Genomic DNA, 22,754 nt, shown 5'->3' on the forward strand with positions numbered 1-22,754 from the left:
ATATGTCTCAGATGTCAACACCAGACACAGAATCTTACTGAAGGGAGCAAAGAATGGTAAACTATGTTATATCTGCAATAAAATCCTACTTTAGGGCTTCTGGTGGCAAACTGTCAATCAAAATCCCTACTCCTCATTTCTGGAGTACTGTTAAACAGGTTTAATGATTGCAAATTTAATGTTTTGTCTGGCACCTGGTTTTGAAGTATCTTTTTTTTGTTGTTGTTTGAAGAAAATAAAATATTAATATTCAAATTGTTGCTCTACAGCTGTTACACACTCATTTAACTGTCCCCTTCCACCTCTGATGGCGATAAGGCACTGGGTGTAAAGCTGAAGAGGTTTCTTCAACATCAGGATATCCTTTGGACTCTATGAGTGGAAAGAAAGGGAAGGAGATTTGGTTTGAAAAGCAAGATAGAGTTATATAACAAACTCAAATGTCTTTTGTCACAGTTTCATTTTTCATCTCCACTAGGGGGAAAATAGGCAGATGTGTAGTAACCTACATTTTAAAAAAAGTGAATACAAGAAATTTAAAGGACTATTTTAACCAAATCCTCTTTCTTCCCTTCAGAACCTGATTCAGCTGCTTCAAAATGTTCGTATGCCAAAAACGCCATAATTTTTTTAATTGTAATAGTTTCAGGTAATTTTAAATTAATAATTAAAACACCACCTCAAGATTCATTTCCAAGGATATGTTATAGAAATTATCAGTCTTTGATTAACTGATTTTTGTATTTTTTATTGTAGATGTGTAGAGTGGTTTTATTTTTAGTTTTTAGTGGTTTTGATTTAGTTTTTGTTTTTATGTGCCTGCTACAATGTAACAATCAACGGATTGATTAATTGACTAGTGAGAAGAAGGAACAGAGCTACAGGGCTGTTGGGTTTTTGTTTTTTAATCTTTTCTTTCTTTTTTTTCACATTCCTGATGAATAGCACTGTACATGTAAACATGTGGCTTTCAGTTAGGTAGCATGATTTATGAAGTCATGCTCAGGGCTAGCCAGGTTGGTGACTCAGAGGAGACTATGATGCCAGCTCATTCCCTGGTGATAAACACTGACTGTCCTTCCCACAGCCAGGCACCCTTGGCAGCCTTATGAAAAGACCTTGTGGTTGGCAGAGCATTGAGTGCTAGTGCAGGAAATGAGGTCCTCTCCGGTTTAGTACAGAGATGACTGAAGTTCCAGAAGGCTGTAAGCAAAGCCAGAGTCTCCTGAGTCACCAACTTTAAACTATAGGGGACTCTACAGTTCTCAGTTTGAGCTGGGCCAAGAAGCCTGCTTTCCTTGCAGCCCAGAATCTCCCATTGATTTAACTGAACACTTTGCAGACTGCAGGAATTCGTCAAGAGAATAAGGGAGACATGTTATTTGTAGGGTGGAAGGTCATGGAATTTCTATCTCCCGCATTCCTCCCACCCAACTCCCTCAAAAATCTCTGATCCCGGACTTTATGCTCAGGAGCCTTCCAGCCTGGGAATGTATGTCTTTCCCTAACCCCTATAGAATTTTCTGTACTTTGCATTATGTTTTGCTAACTATATTACAACAAGCCATTTATCTCGGTCTGTAGCTTGGGGACCTTTCCTATGGCCTCCCTTCTTCCAGGAATTTCACATATAAATCATGGGAAATAAGGAAATCTTTAAAACCAAGTGGGCAGCATTTTGTACCCTAGGTCATTCAGAAACCAAGACACATGAACCTGCAATTGTGGAACCCAACATTTTTGTAAAAGGCCCCCCAAACAAGCAAATAACCCCTGGGAAGAAGCTAAAATCTCAGGGTGCATTAGCGAGTGAGGATTCTGATGGGGTGGGTGACATTTTTCAGTCTAAATCCCCTCCGTGCTATTGAAACAATAATATTTAGACAATGTGGAGCTCAGATTATTGCTCTAATAAATTGTTTTTATTGGTTCATTGTGGCAAATAAGCCCCCGATTGATTTGTCTCCTAATCAGCATGGAGAATGCACTCCGCTGTAATTAAATCCTGTGTAACAAGGCACTCTGTATTCGCTTGTCTCTTAGCTTGCAGTGGTATGAAATACAGGACATCAAACGGTATACTGTACGCGATAGGCACCGTGCCAGCCCAGGGAACGATTATGCTCGCTTGCCTTTAGTGTGGTTACAAATTAGTATAGCTTTACGATGCATGCAACAGCGTGCATCGCATGGGAGCAATATGGAAGTTACTGGAGATGGGAAATGACCAAAGATAAGGTCTTGTCTCGCTCCAATTTCCATAAAGGTTTGGCCGCTTGAAAGACTTTAAGTTCCCTAAAATAGCTCTGTGAGCATCTTGTATGGCATCCCTCTCTCCCTTTCTCGATCACCCGGTGAGAACTTCAGGCATCCAAGAAGTTTCCTCTCTGTCCATAATCAACTTTTTAGCCGCTAGAGAAGCTAAATTCTCGTTCTTTCTGGGCTCTGGATGGTGCTAGAAGCTAGTACAGAAAAAAGGGGGGGGGGTGGACGGAGGGGTGCAAAAGACCCTCAAGAAGTAAACCAACTTCCAGATTCAGTTCTCCTTTTCTCCTAGGCTCTGACAACGGATCTGCGCACCAGTTACAGGTGTTATTTGGTAGCGTCACCTGAGGATTCCTCCCCAGTCCCCATTTGTTTGCTGGTCTTTTCCAACACACCTCTTCCCTATTTGATTCCCTCCTGGGGATTTCTTTCCATCACGAGAGCCAAGTGATTTTTTTTAACCTTCTTAAGCAGTAGATGCAATCTTGCAGTAATATAAAATATAAATCCGGAAAGAGAAATGGGATTTTTTTTGAATGGCTGATCGTAAACACAAGTTTAAAAATCCCCTGATTTTGCTTTCACGTTAACACTTCGATGCAGCCTTTTAATGCAACATATTGGATGTAACCGAATCGGAAAGTTCAAACAACATGGACGTGAAGTTTGTTGTCCGATTGGAAACATCCTCTTGGGAGTCCATTTCTAGGCCTTTAAAATGGTTTTGAACTTCCCCAGACTCTCACACCCATCCCCATCCTTGCACACATCCATTTAACACACCTATTGAGCACCTCTCTTTCTCTCTCTCTCTCTCACACACACTTTGGATGTATTAGCTAGGTCTATAGGGGTACAAACAGCAGCAGCACGGAATAACACGCTTCAGGTTTAGACACAAAAGTATATGCGAATAAACTGTAAGTGAAATTATCTAAAGCCAAACCATCTCCGGGGGCGGGGCGGGGGGTACCCCATCCCCAGAGCCCGAGTCAGCGTCCAAGGTTTTGGGAGCTCTCCCCTGTTCATTGGAATGGTCACTGCTTTAGGGTGATTGAGGACAGATTAATGCTTCTATACATTAATGCTCTTTTCTCTCTGGCTGCCCTGCTCTGACTACAGGGAAGCAGGCCAGCGGATAATTACTCCTCAGTGCAATCCTCAGAGCTGGCCTAATCCGAAAGCTCAAGTGCCCGTAAGTAAAACTTCGGGAAAAGTTATTGAAACTGACAAATACAGGGTGACAAATAATCAATAAAAGCCCAGTTCGACATCCTTTATTGTTTTCAGGCCCTAACAACAAGTAATGAAACCTCGGCCAGGACAGAGGGAGGGGGGCAGCCAGGGACTGGGAGCTTGTCTTTTCTGATGGACAGTCCCCCGTTAAAGAACCCGCAGCATATGCAGGCCGGTCACTCATTTATCAGTCTTAATAAATGACGGCCTCATAAGGGCTTCCCCCACGTTTGTGTGTGGGTACCGCAACTTCAATTTAATTTAATTGGAATCACTTTAATTCTTGTACCTAGCTACTATACACATAAACTAATATTTAATATTCTATGTGTACATTGTAGCTACCGCGATATATAGATAATCATATAGATAGAGAGTTGCTCTATAAGTGTATTGGACATACACACAGTTATTCTCTGTGTAAATCTTTAATTCTCTCTCTCTCACACGCACACACGCGTACTGAGAGAGACAGAGAGAGTTGTTTGCCCTGGACGTTTTTACAGGGCTATAGCAACCTAACACACTATATTCCTAATTAAAATTTCAGTCCTTAATCTCCCTAGATTTTCAATGTGGTAATTTCTGAAGGTTTATAAAAGGACAGTGTGAAAGCGGAACTGGTTCTGTCGCCTTCCCGCTCTCTCTGTCTCCATGAATTAAGTCCTGATCTATCAGTTTAAAGACTACATAAAGTTGGTTCACTTTCAGAGCGGGATTTATTTTTGTTAAACTGGAGGCTTCTCGTGTCTTTGAGCTTTTGAGCTGTGTAAATGAACTGCAGTGTCACATAATCGATAGGGAAAACTCAGCTGTCACAGATCCTAAAGCAGCCTCTTGCTACAGCAATAACGTGATTTGGCATTTCAAAGTTTGGGAACGTGCTGTCTGAGCGTCTAGGGGTCGGTGAAGAATATCTAAACAGAGAGATGGAGGCTGTCTACCGGAGCAAACCAATAACGAGGAGCTGGAATGACCAGAAATGCCAATTTACCATTACTCCCCCACTCCACACACACCCCCTCCACACTCTCTCGCACACAGATTCATCACTATGTTTTATCAAGCTCTTCCTGCCCAGTTTGCTTGCTGCCGTTATTTCACCAGTAAACACTTTTCCAGCAGCTTCCACGCTTTTTGATCCAAATCAAACTCAGGTGCAGTCCTGGGCATCGGGATTTAAACAGCGATTACACCCAGAACAACCCCAAAGCCCTGTAAGAATGTATAGCAGCGCCTGTTGCCCATCTTCAGCAGACCACTGAGTTAAAAAGAAAAACCATGAGTGACAAGAAACAACAAATCTCCCAGGGGCCAGTAATACAATGCGGGTGACACTTGGTTAAATCACAGACTGTCTCCGAATCCTTCAGGAGTTTGAACATGATGAAAATCCAAACCTCTTTTCAAAGCCAACTTTGGCTGACTTTCTATAGGGCTGCTGTTATGCAACATATTCCCATATACCGCGTAACCTCCTGCGCCCTTGTCATCACATAGTTGTTAGTGTCATTAGTAGGGACAATATGTTAATTCGACCATGCATATCAGTGTATTTTAATAGGACACAGACAGATAATCGTGACGTGCTAGATTATAGAGCAACACGAGAGAATATTTCAGAATCGGTGAAAGGTTACTCTCTGAAATAATGATCTAGTTAGCGTGGGGCAAGAGATCCATGTAATTCATAGTGAACGCTCAATGTTCACCGGCCATATCTCCTTGTATCGCAACATTGAACAGCACAAATGTTTGAAGATACATTTATGAAAGAAGCAGACCTTTGTAGGCAAAGATTTTCCCACTGAAAATGAGATGTTTAACTGGCTATTGGTTGGAAGTGTAGGAATTGAACGTTCAGTGCCGTTGGCTGTTGTCCATAGTTCACTGCCTATGCACACACCAACACTTATCTCTGTATATACTCACATATACATACATAGATGTACACAAGAAAGTAACTCACCTAGTGTGTTCAGATATAAAGGGTTTTAACTTCATATTAGGAAGCTCGCTCAGAGGAACGATAAACTTCTCTTTGGTCAGGCCACAGTATTTGATCGTATCTTTATTTTATGTTTGTCCCCACCACAATGGAACCTGTAGGCTGAATCGAGAAATAGGAGTCAGATCGTTTGATCTGACACGAGGAAACTTGCGTTTGTAATATTATAACACTCTAGAGGGAAAAAAATCAGACCACTGTTGCTGAGACAAGGAGTGTGCTTAAGTACCACTATGTTTCAATCCCCATTTGGATATAATTTAAGTCTCCTCTCGTTTACAGTAATACACGCTCCAACCCTCAAGCTGTCCAAAAATGGGATTTAATGAAGCAGAGTTTATACACTTATATCATTTAGAGGATTCGCTGTAGCAGTAAAATGACAATTGGTACATGTGTATTGCAAAAGAGGTGAAATCCCATCCAGGGACCAAGTTGCTCATTTCTGAAGGAGCTGTCATTTCCAGCAGGGGGGACACAATGAGAAGGCCAGGAGTGATGGAGCTCTGATCTCCATCAAGGAGAGATAACCACCTGATTAAAATAGGCCTCTTGTTCTCTCGTTACTCGATCGTCGTGTGAACTTACCTTATTTACAATTATAGGCAATGAGTGAGTTCCCTAGATTGCAATACACCTATAGCTTTGGTTTACCCCGCTTTGTTATCAAGATCATCTCTTGGACAGAATTCTGGACAACTCACAATAAAGAAGCAAAACAAATGCTCACAGGGATCCATCTATCTGTCTATCCGGAGACATATATACACATACCAAGATTCATTCAGACACGCATGTATAGTTATATCATTGGAAATGGAACGAGTCAATGCTTAGATGAAATAACTACACAGCTGCTCCAACCAATTTAAATTACTATTGTATGCACTGGATCAAAAATAATCTAATGCTTTCTGGGGATTGGTTATTTGGTTTTATGAAATACCATATATTTTTTTAAAAAAATCCCTTCCCGGGTAGTTTTGACCATTCTTTTGATAATTTCTTTTTTCCGGGTCAGTCTGGATCCGGGGCGTTTGACCAATTAAACCGGACCTGGATACACATCTATCCTGAGATGTAATGTACTTGCTTCTCCATTTTATTGTTAAATGGCCCAGTGTGTTTGCCGGATTATTATCCCACCACTGCTTGTGCATTTGTCTCTTATGTCTCTAGTGTCTATCATTACACAAAGCGTTCTGAAGAGCTCATTTCAAAAGACAGAAAGTATACACTTACTATAAAAGTCATTAAATTAGCATGACAAGCATAAAGTTCCTACGTTATAATTTGGTTATAGATCTGAAATCTTTACTGCAAGGATGAAGACTACAGCGAGGCACACTGCAAAATTAGGACGATGATCTGCAGTGTACAATATGGGAGGATTTAGGAGGAATGGCGGAAAGGTCCTTGTTTCATCAGCCTATTGGTTGGCAATTCACTGAGTGGTAAGAAATTATCTTTGTTTTTCCTCCCACCCTTCGCGAGGATCCGATCAGGAAGTCTTACACTGAGGTCTTCGACACAACAGGTGTCTGTGCATGTGACCAAAAATTATCGATGTATTTCATGTTCAAGAATATCTAATCTTGAGCAATGTATATACAGCACCAGCCATGTAATAGTCAGCTCGCACAGGTAGGAAGCAAACGCTAAATTGCAGAGTTGTCTTAAAAGCTGTCGTTGACTTTTTGTGCAATTAGAAACCCTAATCAATCCAACTTTTTAAAATAGCTTCCTCTGCGGGAGAAGAAGTGAAAATCCACTCCTAACTGAGACGTGTCTCCATATTACTTTATCACACTAGTCTTAGAAAATACACACAGATTTAGCAGGGGCACATTTATTGCCCTGGCATGGTATGGAATATACCATTTTGCATCAGGATCAGAGCGTAAACTGAGTTGTCTGGTGTTCACGAAGCGCACTAGAGTTTGTGGACGCCTTCCATTTACCTTCTCTTCTTTAACCGTTTTAATTATCAGCACTGACCTGTTGGTCATACCTACAGTATCCATGTCCCTTTTCCAGGCACCTCACCGTTGGTTTCTTTTCCCCTGCATGTGCCTGCTATTCAACACTTGCTACCTTTGCCATTAGCGTCCTAGAGTGAGCCCCATGGGTATATCTGAAAGAAAGACCCTCTGCATTCCAACACTGCCTCCTTACCAAAGTAATAGTAAAGGGACCCATTCAGACACATGGACCACACCGAAGCATTAATTAGGCTGATGAAACCCATAGAAATGTATGGATCCAGCATAATCGAGTTTCTTCTGCGGACGATAGTTAAGGAATACGTGAGCAGCTGGGAGAATAGGAAGTACTGTTAGGGTGAAGTCATGCATGTAATTGAGTATATTTAACATAACCATTTTAATGATCGGTGATTAAAAGTGCATCTACTTAAATTGTATACCTCTGCAATTTGTCCATATCAACTTTAGAACGGTCACAAAGAAAAGGTCGTCATATAAATTTATAAACAAGATCCCTTACTGGCTAAGCATGACTCCAGCAGGACAGATCCGCTTTGGCAAAGGGGGAGGGGGAGGAGGCCTTTTGCTAGAAAACAGCTACACCAGTGTGATATTAATTAATCACTGTTTTGGCCCTAATGCAGTCACACTATTAGAAGTGCATAATAATTGAGTTTGCTTTTCATCGGCAATTATTTATAACAATTAGATCACTCGAAAAATCCTTGGGGTTCTTTCACGTATTAAAAGAGCTGCTTCTCCGTGATTTGACAAGATTTTTTAATTTTAAATAGGAGGTTTCCCCGCAAAATCTTGCCAGCAATCAAGCAAGGCAATGATCTGGGGTTAAACTTCTCCTTCGGTTTAACTTAATAGTATCAGAGTTTACATACTGGCGGGGGACGGATGGGAAAGACTTGGGGGAAGACAGAGATGATGGACATGTGTGTGTCTCTTTGCAGGAGATCCCCACAGAATGGGAAATTAGTTGAAATCTGCCAGTGGGGACTGTGTTCCACAAAGCCCACGCGTTTGGAAGGCTGAGTTTCTCTCGCTTTCCTATTCACTCTGCCCAGGCTGGATGCAGCGAATAAATAGATTCATTGTGGAGCCTATACACAAACCAACCCACCCCAGCCCACCCCACTCCCCCGCCCTTTATGCTTAAAAAGCATACAAATCTGCAATCGCTTTGCACTAAACTTTCCTTCTCACTGTACAACGCCTGTTAGAAGGAAGGGCGCGCACACAGACACACGCACAAATATACATATAACAAGGAGACAGGGTCCATGCTGGGCAAGTTGACACCAGGCAGCACATTTAGCCTCCTGAGCGCACAGATTCGTGTCCCTCTCTTTGCCGAAGATAACGGTTTCAAAGTGGCAAGATGCATTCAGACTCTTTGCTAAAGGTTGGCATGACGGGAGGAGGGGAGGGTGAGAAAGAGCGGTTCATTTAAGTTTATGGAGGAAAACGTAAATCAATTCCTAACCCCCTTCTCCCCCCCCCCCCAGTATAGCTGTAAGGGGAATTCCATTTGGAGACATTCCATCAAACCCAGCCCTCAGTTTCCCCATCAGAATCTTACACATCAATGTGTGTAACCTATAAATACTGAAGAGACGAGCCGGGCCAGGGCATTATTCTGTGCAAGAGAATTTGCAACCTTGAAAGCATATTTTTCTTCTGGCTATGGTGGCACTTAGACGGTAATGCGGGCAGTGAAACTGGGGAGATTTATATCTTTTGGAAAGTAGGACGAGCCAGATGGTAATAGCGTCATTAACAAACAAACTTGGGATGTGCAAGTGAAGCTTGAAATTGGGAAAGAGATCTGGAGAACAAAGGGGGCTGCTGTTGAGAGAAAAGCCCCTCTTCTGCCGGCCAAAGCTAAGGGCACATTCTGGAGGGGCTGTTCCTACCCAGCGCTAGATAATAAACGAGGGCTTTTTCCTCCCCTGTTGTGACTGAGAAAGGGCAGAGAAAACTTTTGCAATAGGCAAATGTGGCATTTATTTATGTGTAACCCTTTGTCGTCTCAAGTGTCCCAAATGGGCCTTTAATTCAAATCCCCGGTTTGCTAGGGAGCGATTGAACATCCAAGTTTATTTTATAGAAACAAAGCGCCGCTTGTGCAAGTTTAAGTGCCGAGAGTTCAGTAATTATTGTAAAGTTGTTAATAGTATTAAGTCAATATTAAAAGAGTCGCTTTTTTCTGAGGTGGGGAGTGGAAATAGCTGCCAGATTGCTGCGGTTGTCTCTGAATTTTTTTTACCATTCTTGCTATTGGGGGGAGGTCATGAAAGCCAAACACCACCATACAATACTTGAACATAATGGCAATATCCAGTGCACCGGGTATAGACATAGTCTATGTTTGTATTTATAGACAGTTTACAGTTGTGTTCTATGCCATATCTAGTTTATCTTAATAGTTTCATTCTGTATAATACTTCGAATGCACCGTTTATTCATACAGCCACCCAGCACACCCCACTTCCATTCACGGCTTATCTATCCTGCGTTCAGTGGGAGTGTGGCATGTGTAAGGACTTCAGTATTTGTGAGTGTCAGTCCTACATACATGTATTACTCACCCACAGAGATCAGACCTACCCTGACACACGGGAGAGTCCATAAGTACGGTATACCCCAGCCTGTACAGCCATCCACAAGGTATATTACAGATGGGAGGAGGGATCTCTATTGAAATATTAATACCCCCCCCCCGAAAACAATATAAATACTAGGAGTTCCTTAGGAACCCTCCTCCCTTAAGTATTAAAGTTTTTCCCCTGAGTAGACTTGGTGGGTATTAGATGATCAATAGTTTCATAGTTGCCTGTTAACAGCTCCTAGTTGACAGACATCTGCCCAAGCTTTAGATTTTTATTTATTTATTTTTTTAAATGTACTGGAGATCTTTCAAAGCCCCGAGGACTTACCCTTAAGGCATTATTCAAAGGGAAAAAAACCTGAGACTGGCGGTTCGTCACAGGCAATTGTAAAGGGTTTCAAAGGGCCGATCAAACGAGTTGGAGAGTAATCTACATTAAAGTCCGGATGGCAGTGTTACAACATGCACCTGCAGGGTATTTGCTGTCCGTGCCCCCTTACAGAGCTACAAATCACCAGTAGAGAAAGCTGCTTAAGCTTCTTCCTTGCTTCTAGAAAGACTTACTCGGGCTACTTCACTTTGATATTTATACATCTTGTTATTGATAAGTACGGTAAAAAAAAAAATCCCCCACCCCCAACTATTCCTAGGCACTTGCAGGCATCCTACAGAACTCTTGTCAATATGGGTTTCTTCTGCGAGACTCAAACGTCTCCTGGCCACGCACATATGCGTATGACTCTGACATTATATCAAACCGATTCCCGATCTGTTTTGCAGAAGCTTCTCGCTCACTTTTGCGAGTGCGTGGCGTTGTTGTCTTTCCACTTGATTTGCTGTACATTGAGCTGCACTTTGACTCTGGAGAAACTGGGAGAGGGAGAGATGGTAAATGATAACAGACAAATCACACTGAAAAACCTGTGTGTGTGTGTGAGAGAGAGAGAAAAGTGCATGGGAAATAATGAATGTAGAAACAATAAAAACGACAAGAGCCTGCTAGATGCCAAGATACGCACATTTATTCGCAGTTTAATACAACAGAACCTATCAATAGGTCGGTTCTCTTCTCTCCGCACTCAGGCACACGGTGTAACCGAGGAGACAAGGCAGTGGAGGACGTATCGGAACGTTAAATGTCCGGCCGGATTTTCTCACAGTTGCGGGAGGCGCAAATATGGAAATGAGCTCATTATGGAGAGGGAGTGGCAGCCAGGAGTCCCCCTCCGCTACCCCCCAACCCTGGATCATCCAAGTATGAAATAAACAAACCAAATGCACAGAGCACCCACTACAGCCAAAAAAAATTTTTTTTTTTTTTAGATTTCAATGAGTATTTAGTCTTGGTAAGTGATCATTAGTTTTAGCAATGCCGCAGTGGTTACTGGGCTATTAACCATTTGCATGCTAGCAGGGACCTCATGGCTGTTTACAAGTTATCTGGAGACTCAGTCAGTACAGATTAAAAAACAAAACAAGACAAACCCAGAACAAATCGCGATTCTATTTTTAATTTTAAACTCTGCATTCAGCTCCCATTTTCTAGACCTGATCCAAAAGTAGCAGCATTCCCGCCCTCCCCCCAGTTTATGTCAATTTAGGAAAGCAGAGTTGCGAAACAAAACAAACAAAAAACCAGGGAAGGTGATTAACACGTTAGCAAAAAAAGAGACAACATTCAAAGTGCATTGTGAATCGTGTGAAATGAGCTTTAGAACGCACAATGCAACTGAACTTTGGTTCTAGGGACTCCAAGTGCTTCTATCTTTGTTTGTTTGTTTTCTGCCTTTTTGATACTTTAAACTGAGTGGATTTTTGTGAGGAAATCTGGTGGCAAGCGGGCGGAAGAACAGCACTTTAGTTAACTGTAACGATTTATTTGAAACGTATCCAGCGCGCCGATTGGCGTGGCCGGCTTGGCTTTGCTTACAAGCCGGTAGTGCTGGAAAAACAAAATGCAGCGTTACCAGAGACTGTTTGGGACCCCTTCCTACAATGTGCAGGTGACAGCTTGCCTAGGTACGCGGAGTGAGTGGTAAGCGTGTGGTGCTGAAATTTTAAAAAGTGCCCTTACTGTCTTGACACATAAGAGGATTTCGCCACGGTTATTCTGATCGCTTGTTGTGTCAAAATTTGCAAACAGAAGGAGGCAAAATATTCTGGACTCTGTATCTTTGCTCCCTCTCCTTCCACCCCGGGATGTGGTGCATTGCGAAGAAGAATGCTATACATCACCCTTAATCTCCTGCTGACTGAACGCAGTGGCGCATCAAAGCTCGCATTGTTTAAAGCTTGGGGTGAACGAACAGGACTAGGCAGAGGATTGCCAACTCCTGTTGGGGGAAAGTTTTCCAAATAAACTATTTTCGGTGGGATTACATTTCGGGGGGGGGGCGATGTGTCACCCCCGAGGAGCTGTTCCCAACCAGGTAGCAGTGCCAGGCACAAAGAAACACACACAGAAACGCGCTGGCTATGAGGCTTAATAATATTAAGCTACAGCAAGTGGAGGGGACCATGGGGTCGGGATGGGAAGAGGAGCCATCCTCATGCCACTACTAGATGGTGCTGTGTATCTCTCCACGCAGCGTACCGGGACCCCCCCCCTTTTTTTTTTTTTACATCCACGCGTCCTGGAAAGAGAATTGGGACCCATCTTGTTCCATGCAGGACTCAACCGAATTAGGGTTTTCAAAACCAGCTCCTGCTGTGTACTTGCAGTGATCACTTTAGGGGTAGGAACCAAGTTTCCTGGTTTATCTGTATTGCCTTTGGGTGACTGGGTTATGGATTTAGGAATTTTAATATCGCGTCTTTGAGGAGCCGGTAACTTTTGCACACACTAAGCGAGAGTAAGAAAATAAAACATTCGCACTCGGCCAGTCCTCAGAAAAGTAACAGGTAACAGAAATGAACACAGACGGGGCCACACAGTGCCGGCCTCTCTACCGCAGCTGGAGACAGACAGGCATCCTGGCCGTTTTCCTGACATTTACAAAATAATGTCATGCGGGACTTGCAAACTCTCCAAACTCTTACAAAACAACTCTTCCCAGAGGCTGGGGTGCGCGTTTCCTTATTGACAAACAAGGTGCTATTAAACAAAAAGCAAACAAATCAAAAAACCCACCCAAGGCTGGCAAGAGAGAAAACACTGATAACTGGGGCAGAATTATATCTAGCGTCTTGAGGCAGGCACTGATTTGGTGTGCATGCTTATACTTCCCTGTTAAATCTGCCATATAAAGCGCTGTATAGCAACCAAGGGAAAGGGGTGTATTTACTTCGGGAAGATTTAGGTTGTTGCTAGGATGTGAGAACAAAAAATCTTCAATAAGTCTGGGGGGAGGTGGGGGAAGGGAGGGGGTTATAAGGTTTGTCACAGGGAAAAGTGCAGACATCTGCTGGAACTTCCATATCTAAGCTGTTCATTTACAGGAGCCAACTTCTGAAATCTCCACAATTAGATCTGCATTGTTCTTTCTCAACAACACTGCCTAGAAAGAAAAGGTCTTCTCTGTCGGGGCCAATCCAACGAAGCGTTTGACGTTATTAAATAATAAAGCGATTGTGATTTACATTGTTGTTCAGAAAAAGGGCCAATTATCCACTGTTATGTTGCCATAAAGATCATATTAACTCGAATTAGTAATCAAACAATACGCGAGCGTTAAAAGTATAGGGGGGACAATGCGAGTGTTAGTGTTGTATCCTCACTTTTACTTGTAAAACCAGCAGCATAAATACACTTGAACGATGTGCAGAAGCTTCGGACTAAAAACAACAAAAAGCAAGAGAGGGAACAACGTGTGTGATGAATGGTCTCCTGTGCTGATTGTTTCCAATTAATTCAAAGGCACCCAAGTCTCATATTGATTTCCAATTAAAACTGTTTTATGAATTAATTCATCCTCCTAAGTAATATCAAAGGGACATATTCTACCATGGAGTGCTGTCTGACTCTATGGGTTTTTTTTAAGAACTGCAATGAATTTAAAAGACCTTTGTTTTCAAACCAACCATGAGCCCAGATACAACCAAAATATAAATCCAGACGCATCCTTGCACTGGAGTAAATTTACTCTTCCCTAATCAAATAATTATTTTTATTAAGGCCGTTATTAGGTTTATAACTCGTTTCCCACTTAAATTTGTGCAACCAACCAAGGTAATCTAAATAGGTTTGACTTGCCCCATGGGTACAGAATGTAAGCATTAATAAGAAGGATTAATTATGGGTGTGTATCAATAGGACACAAAGGCTATCAAGTAGCACTAGGGGGAAAGAAAGTGGAAAACTATAGACGGGAAGCCTGGCTCTTGGAGTAGCAGTAGTTTGCACGTCCTTGTCGCAGACTGTATTTGACACCAGACGCAGACTTAATCCGCAAAAATAATGGCGCCCTAACGCAAATCGACCATTTTTTTTAAGGGCCACGGTTGGGTAAAGTTGATGGTCTAAAGAGCTTCAACTTGTTGGCGGCAAATAAAGCATACATGAGCGGGTGCTTCGGGGAGCAGTCGGAGACCAAAAGACAAAAATCCACCCTGCGATACGATCAGCAATCTGTTTTTTAAAATATCTGTATTACCTTTCCTTTTACATGTACATGAGATCTATTCCCCTGTGATGAGGATGACAAGATTTGACCCCTGAAAACAAATAAGTCACTTATTAGAATCTGATCCTCCCCCTCCCCCCATGCAATTTATTGCAAACACGTTTTGTTATCAGTTTGGGGGTGGAGGGGAGGGAGGGAGGCAGAAGAAAAAACTGGCTTACTTAGAACTCAGTAATATCTGGTTAGCTGTCAAATCCCCTGTTTAACAGTATTCAGCCAAAGAATGGCTTTGCAAAGTGCTCCAGAAGCTGATGCTATTTGTTACCGCGATTTGGAAAAAAAAAAAAAAGTTTTACAGTGACATGGTTTTTTTATAAGCAAACACAGAGCAATTTTCCTCAGCGCAATGCATCAGCAAGTATATCCAAAAGGGTCTAATCTACTTCTTGCAGGAGTAGCGCAAGAGAAATCAGCAACACAAGCGAGGAAACTGAGTTCCCAGGGATGCTATGAGAATACCTTCTCGGTGACTTCCCCCCGATCGGAGGGCTAATATTAGATGTAACAGGAGAGGGAACAAAAGCGCTCAGAACCGCTTGCTGAAGAGTTAGCTCTTATTCGTTGCATTGTTCGGAGTAGTATTTGAGTAACCAAACGTAACCATCTAGCTTCTTATAAGCAGATCGTCAAAGAAAAAAAAAATACGGAAACAAGCCAGGAAAAACCAGCCCGTGCCGGGTTAGGATGAGTGAAAACTTTTTTTTTAATCCTTGCATAAAGATAATGTATTACACCAAAATAGGAGACAGGTTATCTGTCAACGGGATTAATAGGAGTTCGTGTGTAGGATTAGACCATCTCATCCATTTAGAACGGTGTCTCCCCCCCCCCTTTTTTTATTATTATTAAAAAAATCTTTCCCTATTAGCAGCACTTGGAAACCGCGTTTTCTTAATCGCGTTTGATGCAACTGACGCTCTGACTGAGCTGCCTCGCAAGAGAAGGGGACACATTTTCAACCTGTGATTAAAACAGACCTGCCTGCACAGAGAGCCCAGCAGATTCAAACGTTGGTCAGGAGTCACAAATGTTCATTACAAGAGAACCTAACTAGCGCTCCTGTATAGCCACTTTGTGAACTCAGGACTGGGGGGGGGGGGGGAGTATGAAAGTGTGAGCTGATGCCATGCTGGCTGGCAGTGTGTGGTCTATTGTAGGGAATGTGCTTTTTCCACTGAACAGAGAGCCCCCCCTTCCCTTCCCCCCCAGCACTACTGCACCTGCACTGGATCAGGGAGCTGCTGCCATTCAGCACATCAACATAGAAGACATCTCTGACAGCACTCAATTCATTACATTTCTTCCTGCTTTTCAAACCAACACACACACACACAATGAATATTGCCAATCAGGAGCAGGGGGGAAAAAATCTTACTTTATATTTGCAACTCATGTGGGATTTCATTCCTCAGAAAACTCACTTCTCAGCCAGTTACAACTTTTTAAAGTAAAGGAATCGCTCGACTAAGCATTAGGCACAACTGTTTCTTCTCTCTCCCCGAATGTAGGGATTACAACTCTAGGACGTAAAGTCAATTAAAAGTTTGGGTCAGAGACTCACGCTGCAGAAAGTGAATCGAGAAAGCAGGTGATTTATAGTCCGCCCCAGGGAAAGAGCCACAGATTATTCATAATTCGCAAAGCAAAGCAGCCTGATTTGAGAGGGGAGGAAAAACCGACCCAAACAGATGAAAGTGTTCCTAAACATTTCAAACAATTTTGTCACAGTGCAGAATATTCCCATCTATTCCTTTGGCTTTTTCCCCCATACAAGATTTAAGAATGACTGCGAACTATTTAATACTGAACCGTCAATAAAAGTGTAAAGAAGCTTGGGGAGATAATATATAATCTGTCCAGTAAGAAAGTTATGCAAGGAAAAAACTCTCATGCAGAGACTTAAATTTGGGGGTGTGATTTTTATTTCTTAAAAATCCTTTTCCCAAGTGCATTTGGAAGAAAGAAAGAAAAACCCTCCGGATTTTAGCTTCGAGGATTTAACTCTACTGAATCTGGGCGTCAACTGATTGCAGTGACTCCAGCGATTAAAAACCGTGATAATTCTGATAATTTCAACCCAATTTAAAATAAAATCAGAAATACTGATTTCAAAGAGCTCCTATATCATAGCTTCACCAACCTTTTGTATACTGATTTCCAATTTTTTAAAAAAAAATCCCAGACCATGTTTTATTTTAAACCAAAAGGGATATTTTTCTCCCAACACGTTTTTATCTATCGTTGGCTAATGCAAACACCCATGTGTATTTTTCCACGGTTTTGAAGTAGCAGATGCCCTAGCTGAAATTCTTAATAAAAAAATAACTTAAAAGGAGCTCTGGCCTACCTTATCGGTCTGAGAAAATCCGATTGTCTTGTTTCAAATTTAATAGGTCTATACTATAAATAATTAAGATACTGTCATTTCAAAAGTCCCTCAACTTAATATTTATGTGTTTCCTCTGAAAATCGAAACCAAGTAAAATGTGTACCTTTTGATTTACTTTTGATTTGACTAGAGAGTCAGCACTAAATTTGTCTATGTTTGTGTATTTATATAGACCTTCCAGAAGCCCAAACTCGGATTCCAAGAAGGCTAGATTGCTTTTCAAGCTAAATCTAATAATTTCATAACTGATTCCCATTCAATCTGGCGCCGGTGACGTCACGGGGGGTATTAGCATACTAGGAGGAGATGAAGCCAGTGTGGCTGCAGTTGATAAGGCCCCTCCGGAGGAATTCGCTGCCTGTTTTAATACATTAATTATTTCTCTGTCTTCCGCAAGTTTTGCAATTTGTAAGAGCTTAAAGGAACCATCATTGCAAGAAATGCCAAAAGGACACGTTTAAGAGCTTCGTACGTGGCAAAATGCGCCCAGAACTGCAGCAGTGGATAATAGCCCAGGGAAGAGTCTATTTCTTGCATTACTGGTTGTCTAGCATACAGCACAGAGGTTTGTTATGCATGTGTTATATCGGGCCTAAACTGACAGAGCATACAATCGATGTGGGGTTTTAAAGCCTTACAAGGTCTATTTCAAATTAACACGCTCACGGGGCTGACCCTACACATCCTTACTCACGTGAGTAGGATTTAGTCCCCCGGCCAGCCCTTCTGAGCTCTGTGGGACTCTTCGCCTAAAAAAGAGCCACTCACGTGAGTAAGGGCTTTCAGGATCGGGCCCGTACGCTGGAGGCTCTCGTGTGCTTGCGTCTCCCCCTCCAAACAACCCTATCAGCCTTCCATCACCAACACGTGTTAGTATGTCGTTTGCTAACCAGTGACGAGTGGGACGCCATTAATCAAGAATTTATGCAAAGGCGCCCACATTATGTCAGCCGAATTAATGAAGTGAAGCTTAAGAAACTGATAAATGTTCGGCCAATCTGATCGGAGAGTCAGCCAGAACATGTGTGTCTCTTTTCAGTACTCACCAGACGGAAATAGACCAGAGGACTGGGAAAGCCCTGACTGCCAAGCCCTGTTGTTACGTGTGATTTTGAAAAGCACCATTCGGGATCCCAAACTTTGTGGATCTGCGCCCTTGGGATGGGGTAGGGGTCACCTTCCCTGCTTAAGGGGTCACCAGGGAATGGAAAAAAACTGCAGCGGGTGCTGTGCACGGCGGGAGAGGTAGCGCACCGGGTGGTTAACTCGTTGTCCCGCAGTAATCATGGGACTATGACTCGAATTGTATACGGAATCACGTTGGAAACCGACTTCACACTTAGTTCGGCAGAATGTAAATTCAGGGATGCTCCGGGCCCGCTCCCAGGCTGTTGCCAGCAGGCACCTGGTGCAGGCATGTGGATCCCGGTGTGTAGGGTTTGCCAGGACACGCTCGGAGTACCGGGCACTTGCTTTGGGCTTTGCCTGGAGTCTCTAACCAGCGGCCCTGCCTAGGCCACTGACGTCAGCTGCAACTGGTCCTACCGACTCTGCAGCTAAACTCATCCCAGCTCCCAGATGCCTCTTTTGAATAATACCCCAGTCCTCGCTGGGAATCACAGACCTACGCGCCCGAATATGGAACACAGAAAAACCACACAAACATACGGGTTTGAGATCTCTCTCTCTCTCTCACACACACACACGTTATGCATATACATCATATACGCACACATTAACATGGGTAGGTGGAAAAGGAGATGTCATCAGTATTTCGTTATTAATAGCCGCTCCCCTGGGAAGGATTCACCCCCTAAAATAGGTGGATGAGGGGCTTTCAAACAATCGCCTTTCAAATGGAAAAGAAATAGAAATCACTGCAAATCTAAAATGCTGCCCTCGCTTATACTTTATTTCATTCGAGGCGAGAAACAGGAAGGCTCGAAAGAACGGTAAGAACTCTTCCAACTGCGAGTGATCCTGAAACGCAAACCTCCCGATTGTTTTTCCATTCGCACTTTATTCACTGCAAGATAACTCACTACTATAAAATCCTAACCGTGTCACTTTAGATATAGCTTACTCGAACGATTATCCCCCAAACGGTGACTACACCTTAAACCTCTCCTCGTTTTAAACACGGACATAAAAAGGCTATAACGATGAAGATTTAAATGTACCTGGGGGGACGGGACACCTATAGAATATAAGAACGCTTCCCACATAAAATAAATTTGGGAATTGATTACTCTATGGATGTTTCTAAATTGTAATGAAAATTTTTAGCGTTCAATACACACACCCTAAACGCAAGGTATGTTGAAACACACAACAAATCTGCGGTATATTCGGAAAGCACACAGCTAAAATTCACCCTGAAAGGTTTTTGCAACGTCTATCCCTTCTCCTTGAAGGGGACAGCACCTGCAAGGGAAAATAATCATCTGGTCTCGTGAATTTAGAGCGAGACTGCTACACATGAAATATACAAGGTGAAATTAATCAGGAATATTCTTCAGTTACAAACCTAACAGTGCGCGACGGATGTCAAAAGGAAAGGTTTTAGTATCTTCCGTGGCATTTTGACTCGCTGTACCACAGAGAAATATGCAATTTCTAGCATTTCATTTTTTGTAAAAGGCTGAAAACAACAACTCACTTCTGTGCTGCACCTCCTTGTCAAGTGGACTTGGTTCCTCAAAAGCAAAATATGACCAACTCTTGAAATTCCCCGGGCATCATCAGAAAAACTGGTTTTAATTACCAAAACTAAAATAGCTGTGGTGCTAACTAGCAGGCGATCAAACGGCAATCAAACTTCAATCTCTGAGCAGTTAGCTATAAACTGTCAGCAATTGAAAAGTAAACCTGGCGCACACAAAGGCTCTGTTTAATTTTCTTGTTGTAATGGCTCTAAATGAGGACCCCATCACTATGCAGTTAAGCGGTATTGCATGTCCCCCCGAGGCGTTGATCAGTCCTTTTTAATGTGAGAAAACTGGCAGCTCGAAACCCGTCAATGGAGCTCCCACAACAAAAGTCCTGAAAAGCTGAATGAATTGGGTTTGTAATTACTGCTTCCCGCTCCCCCCTTGCCGCTTATCTCATTCATTCAAACATATAGTATTGTCACCTAATCTCAGTTTCAACATTTTTTAATATCTACTGCTGCGGACATGTTTGTGGCAGACATTAAACCAAATGAAATAAAAAAAAAATCGCCCACAGCAACAAAAACGTTGGAACGAATGTTCCAGGCAAGGCTGGGTCAGCTTTAAAACATTCGCAGGACTAGGATTTCCTGCAGTCTAAATTGCAGCGTTTTGAATACATCTTTGCAAATCTCCTCTGTTGCTCAGCATACTCTAGATTTTAATATTTGAGTTAGATCAGGAGGGAAATAAATGAAGTGTATCTAACCATCCCTATCGTCATGGGCCTCTTGCTTTCATAATATCGAGTGTTTAAATGGCTGAGCTATCTACAGCCTATTCTAAAGACGACTATGCAGGTCTCTTGCATGTTAGACATAAAGAGAGATTAATGTTGTGATGCGATACATTGTGATGATCATACGCAGCCCTTGTTGTCTGACAAGAGCAATGGGCATCTTAAAGAAAAATATGTTTTCTGTCAAGAAATGTCACGGAAAAAGACAGCCGTTTTCCCACTTGGCGGACCTTCCCTATTTGTGTATTTAAATCGCAAGGCATTGCTGATGGGGAAGAGTCTCCCGAGGGCTCCTACTGTAAGAATTTGTCGGTTGTAGAAATAAGTACAGCTATTACAACCAAATCTACTAACAGTCTAAATAATTAATTGAACCATTGCTCTTTGACCCTTAGAAAGTCCAGTAGGGACCCGTTTGTAGTAATAATACCCCCGAATGAGCCCTTGTCAAATATTCATTTAGTGGTTAATGTGAGCCATTTCCCCCGGGGACAGTCTGTAATAGCAGCTTCCCAGCCTTGGCAAGAAACTCTGCTAATCTACTTCTCCTGTTCAGGAACATATTTTAGCACCCCTCCGTTAAAATGTTGTAAAAAGAGAGAGAAAAAAATCACCGGGGAAACTATAATCTTATCCTTGGGTTCATTTCTGCTCTGTGTAAGGTTAGTGAAACATTACAATAACACTCTTTGACCGGGCACCAAGTGTGCTTGAGAGAGCAGATACAAATTCAGAGGTGAGTGAATACACTGAGAAACTGAGTACCAAACATGACTGGTCATCAAAGTGAAAAAAATACTGATATTACTCCTGCACATTTCAGCCAGAATAAATGATAGCCTCGGGTAATATTTTAGTTGAAACAAATCATGTGATTGTTTAACGTGTTGAACTGGAAATTAGCAATGGTCAATGCCATTCTTTTAAGTAGTAATTTAAAAATAAATCCCTCTAGCTTCATATACAAAACGTTTTTTTGGTATACACTTATCTATCTCTATATATCCAGAATCAAAGAGAGATCAGACTTTTAAAAAACAAAAACAAACAAACAAAAAACATTACACCATATACCAAAAGCTAAGTTTAAGCAATTTGTCAATATAGAAAAAGTTGCGGAATTCACTTAGCATTCATATGTGGCTTAGTGTCTTTTGTTTACTTGCATTACATCGCCTTCTGTGTGTATTTTAAAAAAGCACAACATTTCAAACTACCCCTCTCGAATCTTTCTCTTAGCACTTCAAAAAGTGCCCATATTTTATGGCTGTTAATTGGCTAAGATTCACAGTGCGTTTTTAAATGAATTGCGATATCGATTGGGTTTTTATTCAGAGTTCTCTTTTATTCAGATGTGTAAACGAAAGCGGGGAAATGTATTTGTTACCACGTGAATAATCCCTAGATGCATTACAAATGTTGGGAAACTCTGGGAAATTCTTTTAGTCTTTGCATTGAGTAAGAAGGAGGGGGGTGGGGGAGGCTTGTAATCTGGAATAATAGCTGTCCCACCAATTACAGCATGGTGCAAGAAATATAAGAAAAAGGGGCAAATAGATGTAAAATACATAAACAGTGACCAAAACTCCATATCTTCTACGCTGCAATTTCAGTTTTCATTTGGGCAGGCAGGGAAAAGGTGTGGAGGCCAGAATAATTTAAGATATATCACTACCATATCAAACCCAGTCACCTCGGTAACCCCCTTTGCTGAGCTGAAGTGCAATCCAGCAACCAACACTCAAATACGATACACATAGATTTAAAAACACCTGACACACAGAGACACAGACACAAACAGAATTATAGCTTGTTCAATGCACTGTCTGCTCAGGTTAGACACACAATGTCTTTCCTCACAATGTATAAACACGTTCTTAGAAAAAAAAATGCATCTACTCATGCATCACTGTAGTTTAAAGAATCCCAGTTTCTTGGCTCTGTTTGTATTTGAATCCTTCTTATTCCCGAGGTAGACCTGTGCGTCTCTAAGGGACGCATCTCCAGTGTCACTAGTTAATATTAAACGCGTGAGTTTAAAAAGCAATGGACATAAGTTTTCACGTGTGCTTCCCAGAACAACATGCCCCGTGCTCCACAGCCCAACTTTACTGCACTTTGCACACGTAAAGTTATCACCCGATTTTGCTCTACAGGTAGATTACCCCACACTGCCTGG

General features: G+C 42.1%; 1 protein-coding gene across 6 annotated transcripts in view; it reads right to left on the bottom strand.

Annotated features, from left to right (window-relative positions):
- Window positions 1-22,754, bottom strand: part of SOX2 (SRY-box transcription factor 2) — a 107,884-nt gene that overhangs the window by 6,420 nt on the left and 78,710 nt on the right. For 3 of the 6 annotated variants that reach the window (XR_012160720.1, XR_012160715.1, XR_012160718.1), the window contains exons 3-4: window positions 5,471-5,611; window positions 195-372 (exon numbers count right to left, since the gene is read on the bottom strand). The exons of 1 other annotated variant lie outside the window; for it this stretch is intronic. The gene's annotated coding sequence lies outside the window, so the exon portion shown is untranslated. The remainder of the gene's footprint in view (window positions 1-194; window positions 373-5,470; window positions 5,612-22,754) is intronic. 2 more of the 6 variants (XR_012160717.1, XR_012160716.1) reach the window with 2 other exon arrangements.

This window comes from Lepidochelys kempii, chromosome 9 (assembly GCF_965140285.1).
Source record: "Lepidochelys kempii isolate rLepKem1 chromosome 9, rLepKem1.hap1, whole genome shotgun sequence".
Taxonomy (NCBI): domain Eukaryota; kingdom Metazoa; phylum Chordata; order Testudines; family Cheloniidae; genus Lepidochelys; species Lepidochelys kempii.